At 45.1% G+C, this 13,118-nt stretch overlaps 1 protein-coding gene across 2 annotated transcripts in view; it reads left to right on the top strand.

Annotated features, from left to right (window-relative positions):
- Window positions 1-453: 453 nt before the first annotated feature.
- The window catches only part of LOC147113154 (dynein axonemal heavy chain 8-like), a 148,776-nt gene continuing 136,111 nt past the window's right edge, over window positions 454-13,118 (top strand). For both annotated transcript variants that reach the window (XR_015079627.1, XM_085998052.1), the window contains exons 1-2: window positions 454-540; window positions 6,534-6,669. The gene's annotated coding sequence lies outside the window, so the exon portion shown is untranslated. The remainder of the gene's footprint in view (window positions 541-6,533; window positions 6,670-13,118) is intronic.

Here is a 13,118-nt window from a genome sequence, read left to right as displayed (position 1 = left end):
ATAATTAAAAATATACATTCATACACATTAGTAAAGGAATATAAAACATACATACATATACATAAAGGAATATATGTGGACATACATACATAACCCATTCTCACATTCCATTCACACAGCCACAATTGCTCCTTCTACCTACCGTTCTGAAAACCCGTTTAAAAAAAAATTAAAGTTTAAAACTTACCTAAAATTTCTTAAAATAACTTCCCTCCCTTTCCCAAACCTAAATATTGAATTTCATAAGCTCCTCCATAAAATATATCTCCTTCCCCAGCCAATGAACAACTTTACACTTGCTTTTTTCAAGTGTAAGTTCTAGGGACTTAACCTCACTGAATCCATCAGTGAAATCTACAAAGTTCACTGCGCAAGCGCTGCCTGTGCAGTCGCACGCGCTGTGAATAGACCTCGGGTCTGGAAATGCCGGCGTTCCCCGCATGCGCTGTTCCTGATGAACGCCGGCATTTCCAACGGCCAGATGCGTGAGTACACCCACCGTACTCACGCTTCTGGCCGCGAATTTCTGGGCCGATAAAGGTATGTATTAGGTTTTCAGAAGCACAAAGGTAGAGGTAGGGGCAGAGGTAGGCAAGGTTGCAAAGGTGCAACAACAACAAAACAACAACTTGCATTTATATAGTGGCCTAGAAATTGGGTATAGCCCCGCCAGCACGTTTGCGCCGGAAATTTTGCACCCGCCGCGGAGCCAGTTGTGCCCGCCCCATATTCACTTTCAGCGCCCCAAAGCGGAACCGGGCGCTGGTACAGGGTGTGTCCGCCCCGCTTGGGGCACTGAAAGTGAATTTCAGCGCTCCCGGTCCCGCTGCGACACCCGATGCGGTGCGGCAGGCTGCTGTACTGCAGGCCTCCCCCTTCTCTTAAGGGGGAGGTGCCTGCAACGGCCGGAGCCCCGATTGCAAGTGCCGGCAAAAGAGCCCGGCACAACGGAGAAGTGCCGGGCTCCACGGAAACCAGTCGGCAATGCCGCGGGGGGGGGGGTGGAGGAGGCCGGGGAAGGAGGTGCGGGCAGGCGGCCGCCGAAAAAGCGGCCGCCCCGCACCTCTACCTTAACTTGCGCCGCTAAGGCTGCAGTAAGGACCCGGTCTCCCGATGTTGTTAGCGCCCGCCACGGAAGAGGCGGCCGCTACTGAAGATGGGGATCGGCGTGGTTTCGGGCGGTACCGGGGCACTGCGCACACCGATGACGTCATCGGTGCCGGCGCAGCGCTACCGGCTAACGCCGATGTTAGGGCCCACCTAATTTCGGGCGCGACGCAACTTCCGGCGCAACCCACTCTTTCGCCCCTAATTGGGCGCAAACGCAACTGAATTTCTAGGCCAGTGTCTTTAACGTAGTAAAACGTCCCAAGGCACTTCACAGGAGCATTATCAAACAAAATTTGACACCGAGCCACATAAGGAGCTACTAGGACAGATGACCAAAATCTTGCACAAAGAGGTAAATTTTACAGAACGTCTTAAGAACATAAGAAACAGGAGCTTGGTGGGAATGTAAGTTGTGAAGACGATGCAAAGAGGCTTCAAGGGGAAATAGACATGCTAAGTGGGTGGGCAAGAACATGGCGAATCGAATATAATGTGGAGAAATCTAAAGTTGTCCACTTGGTAGGAAAAATAGAAAAGCAGAGTATTTTTTAAATGGTGAGAGATTGGGAAATGTTGGTGTTCAGAGGGACCTGGTTATCCTTGTACATGAATCATTGAAAGTTAACATGCAGGTACAGCAAGCAATTAGGAAAGTAAATGGTATGTTGGCATTTATTACAAGAGGATAAGAGTAAAGGCGTCTCAATGCAATTTTATAACAACAAAACAACAGCTTGTATTTATATAGCACCATTAATGTAGTAAAACATCCCAAGGATCTGCACATGAGTATTAAAAGATAAAAAAAATTGACACCGAGCCACAAAAGGAGAAATTAGAGCAGGTGACCAAAAGCTTGGTCAAAGAGCTAGGTTTGAAGGAGCGTCTTAAAGGAGGAAAGTGAGGTAGCTGATGTGCCAAATAACTGCCTGAATCCATGAGGTTAAAACTTAAAACTAAAGGCTTTTATTAAGTAAGAATCATGGCATCAAGTTAACACAGGGCAACCATCATTCATCACCGACCCAGCCCTTATGAGTAAAACCCAGCTGTTATAAATAAGACTCACACCAATCAGGAGGATCCATAAAGGCGGAGCCATGGAGGAACATTAGTGGTTACACCTGTAAAACATTCCAGACATTAACAAGTACAACAACAGACAACCCAGAACACAGAGTTATTTCATCACAGTAGCGAGGCAAAAAAGTTTAGGCAGGGAATTCCAGAGCTTAGGGCCTAGTCAACAGAAGGCATGGCGACCAATGGTTGAGCAATTATAATCAGGGATGCTCAAGAGGGCAGAATTAGAGGAGTGCAGATATCTTGGGAGGTTGTGGGGCTGAAGGAGATAGCGAGGGGCGAGGCCATGGAGGGATTTGAAAACACGGATGAGAATTTTGAAATCGAGGCGTTGCTCAACCATATAGGGCCCTGGAGAGACCACACCTGGAGTATTGTGTACAGTTTTGGCCTCCTTACCTAAGGAAGGATATACTTGCCATAGAGGGAGTGCAACGAAAGTTCACCAGATTGGTTCTTGGGATGGGGGGATTATCCTATGAGGAGAGATTGAGCAGACTAGGCCTATATTCTCTAGAGTTTAGAAGAATGAGAGGTGATCTCATTGAAACATACAAAATTCTTACAGGGCTTGACAGGGTAGATGCAGGGAGGATGTTTTCCCTGGCTGGGGAGTCTGGAACCAGGGGTCCCCATCTCAGAATAAGGGGGTCGACCATTTAGGACTGAGATGAGGAGAAATTTCCTCACTCAGAGGGTGGTGAATCTTTGGAATTCTCTACCCCAGAGGGCCGTGGAGGCTCAGTCATTGAGTATATTCAAGACAGAGATCGAAAGATTTTTGAATACTAAGGAAATCAAGGGATATGGGGATAGTGCAGGAAAGTGGAGATGAGGTACAAGATCAGCCAAGATCTTATTGAATGGCGGAGTAGGCTCGATGGGCCAAATGGCTTAGTCCTGCTCCTATTTCTTATGTTCCTGTTGTCTGCAGCTATCTTCCTCACTATGAATGATATGGCCAATTTTTGTGTCAGCTACAAACTTCTTATTCATGCCCCCTATGATAATCAGGGACAAAGTTAACAGTCACTTGGACAAGTGTGGATTAATTAAGGAAAGCCAGCATGGATTTGTTAAAGGCAAATCATGTTTAACTAACTTGCCCGATTTTGTTGATGAAGTAACAGAGAGGGTTGATGAGGGCAATGCGGTTTACATGGTCTGTATGGACTTCCAAAAGGCATTTGATAAAGTGCCACATAATAGGCTAATCAGCAAAGTTGAAGCCCATGGAATAAAACGGACAGTGGCAGCATGGATTCAAAATTGGCTAAGTGACAGGAAATAGAGAGTAGTGAATGGTTGGCTGTTTTTCGGACTGGAGGAAGGTATACAGCAGTGTTCCCCAGGGCTCGGTACTAGGACCACTGCTTTTCTTGATATCTATTAATGACTTGGACTTGGGAGGACAGGGCACAATTTCCAAGTTTGCAGATTACACTAAACTCAGTGGTATAGTGAACAGTGAGGAGGATAGTGAGAGACTTCAAGAAGACATAGACAGGCTGGTAAAATGGGCAAACACGTAGCAGATGAAATTTAATGCAGAAAAGTGCGAAATGATACATTTTGGTAGGAAGAACGAGGAGAGGCAATATAAACTAAAGGGTACAATCCTAAAGGGGGTGCATGAATAGAGAGACCTGGGGGTATATGTGCACAAATCATTGAAGGTGGCAGGGCAGGTTGAGAAAGTGGTTAAAAAAGCATACGGGATCCCGGGCTTCATAAATAGAGGCATAGAGTACATAAGCAAGGAATATATGATGAACCTTCATAAAACACTGGTTCAGCCTCAACTGGAGTATTGTGTCCAATTCTGGGCAGCGCACTTTAGGAAGGATGTGAAGGCCTTAGAGAGGGTGCAGAAAAGATTTATGAGAATGATTCCAGGGATGGGGGACTTCAGTTACATGGATAGACTGGAGAAGATGGGCTTGTTCTCCTTAGAGCAGAGAAGGTTGAGAGCAGATTTGATAGAGGTATTCAAAATCATGAGGGGTCTAGACAGAGTAGATAGAGAGAAACTGTTCCCATCGGCAGAAGGGTCGAGAAACAGAGGACACAGATTCAAGGTGATTGGCAAAAGAACCAAGGGCGACATGAGGAAAAACTTTTTTACACAGCGAGTGGTTAGGATCTGGAATGCACTGCCTGAACGGGTGGTGGAGGTAGACTCAATCGTGGCTTTCAAAAGGGAATTGAATAAGTACCTGTGGGGAATAAATTTGTAAGGCTATGGGGAAAGGGCGGGGAAGTGGGACTAGCAGAAGTGTTCTTGCAGAGAGCTGGCACGGGCTCGACAGGCTTCTGTGCTGTAACCATTCTATGATTCTAAGTCTAAATCATTCATGTATCCCACAAAAAGCAAGGGACCTAGTACTGATCCCTGCGGAACCACACTGTAAACAGCTTTCCAGTCACAAAAACATCCGTCGACCATTACCCTTTGCTTCCTGCCACTGAGCTAATTTTGGATCCAACTTGCCACTTTCCCTTGGATCCCATGGGCTTTTACTTTTCTGACCAGTCTGCCATGTGGGACCTTGTCAAAAGCCTAGCTAAAATCCATGTAGACTACATCAAATGCACTACCCTCATCAACCCTCCTTGTTACCTCCTCAAAAAATTCAATCAAGTCAGACATGACATTCCCTTAACAAATCCATGCTGACTGTCCTTGATTAAACCGTGCTTTTCTAAATGACGATTAATACTGTCCCTCAGAATTTCTTCCAACAATTTGCCCACCACTGCAGTTAGGTTGACTGGCCTGCATTTACTCAGTCTATTCCTTCCTCCCTTTTTAAACAACAGTACAACAAGATATATTTTTTCTCCTACTTCTAGTACTTGTCTTCAGCCATTTCTGCACCAGTTTCCTTCTTCCCTGCAGCCAGAACGCACCTCCCCTTTAAGAGTTGCTGACTGCCTTTAAGTAGCATCATCACCACCTGATATCTTCCTCCCCACCCCCCACCCCAAAAATAGGTATGCCGCCAATGAGGAACGCCTACATGATTATAATTAGCAGGCAGCACAAATATTACGTGCTGCATAAGTCACTATTAACAGGCATGTGCAGTGCGTACCCGCTCTCTGCGTGCACATTTTCGGACACAAGCGGATTTCTAGGTCAGTGTTCCCAAAGCTTTCCACCACAGCGGTTTTTTGCTTGCTACATGTCTAGGTCTGTTGTAGACTAATTGGTAGAAATTAATTGCTATGATTAGCCAACAACTCCATTATCATTGTACCATTCCAGGATGATAGAAGGCGAACTAGCCTTTTTCATATCAAAATTACTAATTTTAGCTGTATATTAAAGAATGTTTTCAGAATGTTTAATGCATGTTATGTCATAAATGTTATTTTTATTTTTAGTGATATATGCTGACCTGAATGAGTGACACAATATTATTGCTTATGCATGGAAATATTTTTGCACTTGTGAAAAGTGTCTTCTTCTTCCCTTCTTAGGCAGTCCCTCGGAACCGAGGATGACTTGCTTCCACATTAAAAATGAGTTTGCAGGTGACTGATGAGTCCAATGCGGGAGCTACAGTCTCTGTCACAGGTGGGGCAGACGGTGGTTGAAGGGGCGGGTGGGTGGGGTGCTTGGGTTGACGTGCACTCCTTGCGCTGCCTGCGCTTGGCTTCCGCTTGCTCCCGGCGAAGAGACTCGAGGTGTTCGGCGCCTTCCCGGATGCTTCTCCTCCACTTTGTGCGGTCTTGGGCCAGGGATTCCCAGGTGTCGGTGGGGATGTTACACTTTTTCAAGGAGGCTTTGAGGGTGTCCTTGAAGTGTTTCCTCTGCCCACCTGGGGCTCTCTTGCCGTGCCGGAGCTCCGAGTAGAGCGCTTGTTTTGGGAGTCTCGTATCGGGCATGCGGACAATGTGACCCGTCCATCGGAGCTGATTGAGCGTGGTCAGAGCTGGGGATGTTGGCCTGAGCAAGAACACTGACGTTGGTGCGCCTATCCTGCCAATGGATTTGCAGGATCTTGCAGAGGCAGCGTTGGTGGTACCTCTCCAGTGCTTTGAGGTGCCTGCTGTACATGGTCCATGTCTCTGAGGCATACAGCAGGGCAGGTATCACTGCTGCCCTGTAGACCATGAGCTTAGTGCCGGGTTTAAGGTCCTGGTCTTCAAACACTCTCTTCCTCAGGCGACCGAAGGCTGCACTGGCACACTGAAGGCGGTGTTGGACTTCGTCGTCGACGTCTGCCCTTGTTGACAGTAGGCTCCCGAGGTATGGAAAGTGGTCCACCTGGGTGATGGTATGTTGTCTACTATAGTCTTAAATCTAAATCTTTAAGTGCTTCTTTTTGTTTCAGAAACATTCTGACATTCTAAAAAACCCACAGGGAATATCCATTGTGAGAAAGTATAACAAAATTGCTTATGCACTGGTAAAGTTTGAAGTGTTGTATCATAAGGCCTGGACAAAAGAAATTTCAGCCATGCGATACAGTAAGTACATGTTTCATTTTATCAAAACTGCACTGCTATAGAGATACTATAGATAAAGGATCAGCCATGATCAGATTGAATGGCGGAGCAGGCTATAAGGTCCGAATGCCCTACTCCTGTTCCTATTTTTCTATGTTCTATGTTTCTATATATTCTGGTAGATTTTACAAATGAGCAGTTTTGGTGCTAGAACATTATGTGATGGGAGTACATACTGGGAATTTGGAAGTGGAGGTTAGCACACCCCACATGATTTTCCAACCATTAAAAATTGTAAAATCTATCCAGTGCAGTACTAAAGGAGTGCTGCACTGTCGGAGATGCTGTCTTTCGGATGAGATGTTCAACCAAGGCCCCCATCTTCCCTTTCAAGTGGATGTAAAAGATCCCATGGCGCTATTTCGAAGAAGAGCAGGGGAGTTCTCCCCTGTGTCCTGGCCAATATTTATCCCTCAGCTGACATCATTAAAACAGATTATCTGGTCATTATCTCATTGCTGTTTGTGGGACCTTGCTGTGCACAAATTGGCTGCCACGTTTCCTACATTGCAACAGTACTTCATTGGCTGTAAAACGCTTTAGGACGTCCGGAGGTCGTGAAAGGCGCAATATAAATAATAATAAGTCCTTTTTCTTCTTCTATGTTTTCTAAGTATTTTGTGACACAAATGCATTTTGCTAAGGTGCAGATTTTGGGGATATTCTGTTAAAGACATTTGTTAATGTTCATGTTCTTTTTTTTGTGTAGAAACACAGTTGAGTCCCAATTCTGCAATCAGGCCAAAATATAGCCCAAGCTCCTGATGCTCACAAGTGCACCTGTGCTGTTTATGTGCTTGTTTGACCCTGTGGGATTGCACAGGGTTAACTAATTTATAGAATTGCCTAAACTCCCTAATCACTCATATGTGTACAAAAGCATTGAGTCATCAGTGACTCTTAAGGGCTGCTGCGCTTAAAGGGAATCGTACCTTGTTTTGTGGCGGCTGACTGCTGTGTAAAGAAGATAACTGGAGGAGCTGCAAAAACTGGACCTTTCATTGACGGAATAGGCACTCAAAAAATTGGCCATTTTTGGAGCAGAGGGGAACCCCTCTAACAAATCAGCTGTAGAGCGGACATGACAGGAGGTGACAAACAGAATCATTGCGATCTCCCACATTCATAACGTACAGGAGTAAAACGTTCTCAGATGTGAGGAAGAGTGCTACGGTAGGCTATATAAATGATGCCCTGTGAAAGGACAGGAATGCCTTTACATAGAAACATAGAAGATAGGAGCAGGAGTAGGCCCTTCGGCCCCTTGAGCCTGTTCCGCCATTTAATGAGATCATGGCTGATCATCCAAATTCAGTACCCTGTCCCTGCTTTCTCCCCATATCCCTTGATCCCTTTAGCCTTAAGAAATATATCTAACTCCTTCTTGAATATATTTAATGAATTGGCCTCAACTGCCTTTTGTGGTAAAGAATTCCACAGGTTCACCACTCTCTGGGTGAAGAAATTCCTCCTCATCTCAGTCCTAAATGGCTTACCCCTTATCCTTAGACTGTGACCCCTGGTTCTGGACTCCCCGCCATCGAGAACATCCTTCCTGCATCTAGTCTGTCTAGTCCTGTTAGAATTTTATAAGTTTCAATGAGATCCCCTCTCATTCTTCTAAACTCTAGCGAATATAAGCCTAATTGACCCAATCTCTCCTCATACGTCATTCCTGCCATCCCAGGTATCAGTCTGGTGAATCTTCGCTGCACTCCCTCCATGGCAAGAGCATCCTTCCTCAGATTTACACCAAGCACACAGCTTACTGCATGCTGCCACATCAGCAATACAGCCTCCAAGTGTGGCTTCAACTTCACATCTGACACTCCGCACAAGCATCTTCCATTCTAATGCTGAAATTACAGGCTGGATTTTCATTTGATTTGGCAACTGATTTTGAGGTGATAAACGGAGTAAATGTGGTGAAAATGCCTACTGCCTTAAAACCACTAATTATCATTGTACCTAAATTTTGCTGCCAAAAAATTGCCAGTCCTCTTGTTGGGAATCCTTCCCGCCACAGGTAAGTGGGGGCTAACTTCTTGGACCCTTTTTCCCTAACTTCCACCCCAACTATGCCCCTAATTTAAACCATTATTATTTAAGTGGTGGTAGGAGCACCAGTAAGAAAATCTCAGAGGTGAAACTACCTAGAGAATACTATTTAGCTTGCTGTAACTGAATATTTTGTTGGTGTTATTTTCCATGCATATTGAACTGTTTGAAGGTTGGTGTTACTTTGCCTACATATCAAACTTTTTGGTGCTTTAGAATTTCTGTCAGTAGTATTACTGTTAGTTTTATTCAGCTTTGTAAAAAGTACAGCTTTGGACTCAACAGGGTTTATACACCAAGAAGGTTTTCTATGTATGTCACTGCCTCAGGAATCTGTGCTTCCTCCTAGAAGTTATTGGGAAGATAAGCCAGCTGCTGTCTGAAACCTTGCAGCTCATTTTCACCAGGAGAACAGAATATCTGTACCAGTCTGGTCACCACTGCCTTGAATTTCTTTGCCACTTTGGATCCTTCAGGCAGCATCTGGAGATGTTTGTCACATTAGTCAAGCAGCAGCTCTCTGCTGTATTAAGAAGATCACTTACGCGCTCTTCAGGAGGGCTGTGCAATTCATTTCCTTCCCAATGGAACTAGAGAAATAGAGGGCGATATCTGGTTATATAAATTGGCAGTGTTCCCACATGTGCAAGGAGCAATTGGCGGAACATAGAAATATGTAGAGGTTACAACAAGGAGGCAGGCTGAGTCAGCTTTCCTTCAACCCCTTTTCCTTCATCCACCTATCCAATCTAACCTTGCTTTGTGACATAAGGCCTGATTTTAACTCAGTCTTTGAGTGTGGCTTGTGGGGACTGGGGCGCTCCTGGCACTGTGCGACACAGCCATTATCAGCAGTTAAAATTGCGTTGGATCCAAATGACGTCATTGGACTCTGACTTTTCAATATTAATGAGGGCTTTGTCTGTCTCTGGTGGGCAACCCTGACGTTGCCAGAAACCTAGCAGTTAAAATGGCGGCAGGTGCAAATGCATCGGGAATGCAGTTTGAAGTGCCTGACTGCCACTCTAACCACCCACCCACCCCGTTCCCGCCAGATGGACAGCGTTAAAATTGCCCCTATAGTTCCTGCCTCAACCACTAACCCTCGAAGTGAATTCTAAAGCCTCACAACTCTCTTTGTAAAGAAATGTTTTCTGCCCTCTATTCTAAATCTCTTAAGTTAACTATCGTATATATGTTCCCTCATCCTCAACTACAAGCCCCAGGTGACAAACACCTCAATTTCATGAACAGGAAAGGCTTTCATTTAATCGGCAGCTCGTGTGCGATGCCAATCACCTTATCCTGCACATGAATGTCTACTACCCAGGAAGCTGCCATAATAGTTTCATCATGTGCCAATCCAATGTGCCCTCCCTCATGACTAAAGCACATGTACCAGGTTGGTTGATTGGTGATTAAGGCTATCTGCTGTGGTCATGTCTGATGATGTCAGCAAAGACTTCCACATACATAAGGCGAATACAGGTATAACTAGAGTGAGGTGAGAGTGACTGCCCTTGACAGCAAGGCAGTATTTGACAGAGTGTGGCATTAAGGAGCCCTAGTAAAACTGAAGTCAATGGGAATCGGGGGGGAAATTCTCCACTGGCTGGAGTTATACCAAGCACAAAAGAAAATGGTTGTGGTGGTTGAAAGTCAATCATCACAGCCCCAGGACATCACTGCAGGAGTTCCTCAGGGCAGTTCTTTGGCCCAACCATCTTCAGCTGCTTCATCAATGACCTTCCCTCCAACATAAGGTCAGAAATGGGGATGTTCACTGATGACTGCACAGTGTTCAGCGTCATTCACAACTCCTCAGATAATGAAGCAGTCCATGCCCACATGCAACAAGACCTGGACGATGTTCAGACTTGGGCTGATAAGTGGCAGGTAACATTCGCACCACAGAAGTGCCAGGCAATGACTATCTCCAACAAGCAAGAGTCTAACCACCTTTCCTTGAAATTCAACGGAATTACCATCGCCGAATCCCCCACCATCAACATCCTGGGGATCACCATTGACCAAAAACTTAACTGGACCAGCCACATAAATACTGTGGCAACAAGAGCAGGTCAGAGGCTAGATATTCTGCGGCGAGTGTCTCACCTCCTGACTCCTCAAAGCCTTTCCACCATCTACAAGGCGCAAGTAAGGAGTGTGATGGAATACTCTCCACTTGCCTGGATTAGTGCAGCTCCAACAACACTCAAGAAGCTCGATACCATCCAGGACAAAGCAGCCCGCTTGATTGGCACCCCATCCACCACCTTAAACATTCAATCCCTCCACCACCGGCGTACCATGGCTGCAGTGTGTACCATCTACAAGATGCACTGCAGCAATTCACCAAGGCTCCTTCAGCAGCACTTCCCAAACCCACAACCTCTTCCACCTAGAAGGACAAGGGCAGCAGGTGCATGGGAACACTACCACCTCCAAGTCACACACCATCCTGACATAGAAGGATATCGCCGATCCTTCATCGTCGCTGGGTCAAAATCCTGGAACTCCCTACATAACAACATTGTGGGAGTACCTTCACCACATGGACTGCAGCGGTTCAAGAAGGCGGCTCACCACCACCTTCCCAAGGGCAATTAGGGATGGGCAATAAATGCTGGCTTTGCCAGCGACGCCCACATCCCATAAACAAATTTTAAAAATGTGTGAACCCCTAAGAATTGAAAGCCAAAGCGCTGATACATTTTGCTTATTAACACGATGCCTGCAACTGTTGAGACCTTAGATTTTGAATTTACAGAAGGTTCTCACTACACTCCTTGTGGTAGCAACTTCTAACCACTCTCTGGATAAAGATGTTTCTTCTGAATTCCCTATTCAATTTATTGGTGAATATCTTATAATTATGGCCCCTAGTTTTGGACTCGCCAACAAGTGGAAACATCTTCTCTACATCCACCCTCTCATAGAATCATAGAAATTTACAGAACAGAAGGAGGCCATTCGACCCACCGTGCATGTGCTGGCCGAGAAAGAGCTATCCAGCCTAATCCCACTTTCCAGCTCTTGGTCCGTAGCCTTGTAGGTTACAGCACTTCAAGTGCATATCCAAGTACTTTTTAAATGTGATGAGCGTTTCTGCCTCTACCACCCTTTCAGGCAGTGAGTTCCAGACCTCCACCACCCTCTGGGTGAAAATATTTCTCCTCATGTCCCCTCTAATACTTCTACCTATTACTTTAAATCTATGCCCCCTGCTTGTTGACCTCTCTGCTAGGGGAAATAGGTCCTTCCTATCCACTCTATCTAGGCCCCTCATAATTTTATACACCTGAATCAAGCCTCCTCTCAGCCTCCTCTGTTCTAGCCACGTGTTAATTCTCCTGATGTGACTGTTGAGAAAGTGAACCCGCTGCAGGTTGTTGTTTTAACTCCGGGCAGGTTTTAGGCAGGTGGGTAGCAGTGTGAATTAGAAAATCATCCGCTGCTCCAGAAATGAGGCCCGGGCTATTTCAATTCCCAAGCCTCATTAAGTCACTCCTACTCCTGTCCCCACAAGGTATGGAAAAAATTTACTTCCTTGGTCCTCTTATGACCCAATCATTTTCCCTGCTGTCTTTCCCTGGCAGGAAAACCACTTCAGCTTCCTGCTCAGGCTGTTGAATTAAAATTCCAGTCAGGTCCCGACATGCATATGTAATAAAAAGAGCCTGCCGGTTTGGATGGGTATCTTTGCAGCCTACTCTTGGCAGCTCCAGGACGGGTAAGTAACCTGGATAATTTTAACTGCTCACCTGCCAGGTTTTCACTGGACGGGCAGGGTTAAAATCTCCCCCCGATGTGTATAAGCAGAGGCCCGGATGAAGATTGCCTACCTGTATTATTAACTAAAGAGTGATACATGATGTAGGGGATTAAATAAGAGAAACATAAAATATAGGAGTGTGAATGAAAAGAATAAGCATTTCTGAGGTGCATTTGAGATTCTTACAAGTGTTTGGCAGAACTGACTCTTTTGGTAAAGGTTATTCGGGAGCTTAAATAAATGTTAAAGATGAAACTTGAGGTGTGAGAGTCAGCCAAATGTTTCCTGAAGACTGAGAATATGTTGAAACCTAACTATGGTTATTTGGAGGTAGGTTATATTTATACGTTCATATTTTGAGAGGGAACTTTTTACAACAGTTCAATTCCTGATAAAACTATTCTTTCAGCATAGTAAATTTAACCAAGTAAAAAGTTATTATAAGAATACAATGCCACTTTGAGTTACATACATATATATATATATATATATACATATGAATATTATAAACTTAATTTTTATACAGTGCTGCAATCAACTCTTTTGATACGTGATCCAGATACTGGGAAAATGTATT

Source organism: Somniosus microcephalus, chromosome 9 (assembly GCF_052327205.1).
Source record: "Somniosus microcephalus isolate GS21.2 chromosome 9, FLI_Smic_1.0, whole genome shotgun sequence".
Taxonomy (NCBI): domain Eukaryota; kingdom Metazoa; phylum Chordata; class Chondrichthyes; order Squaliformes; family Somniosidae; genus Somniosus; species Somniosus microcephalus.
The sequence above is the reverse complement of the archived record's forward strand: the minus strand, read 5'-3'. Positions and strand labels throughout refer to the sequence as shown.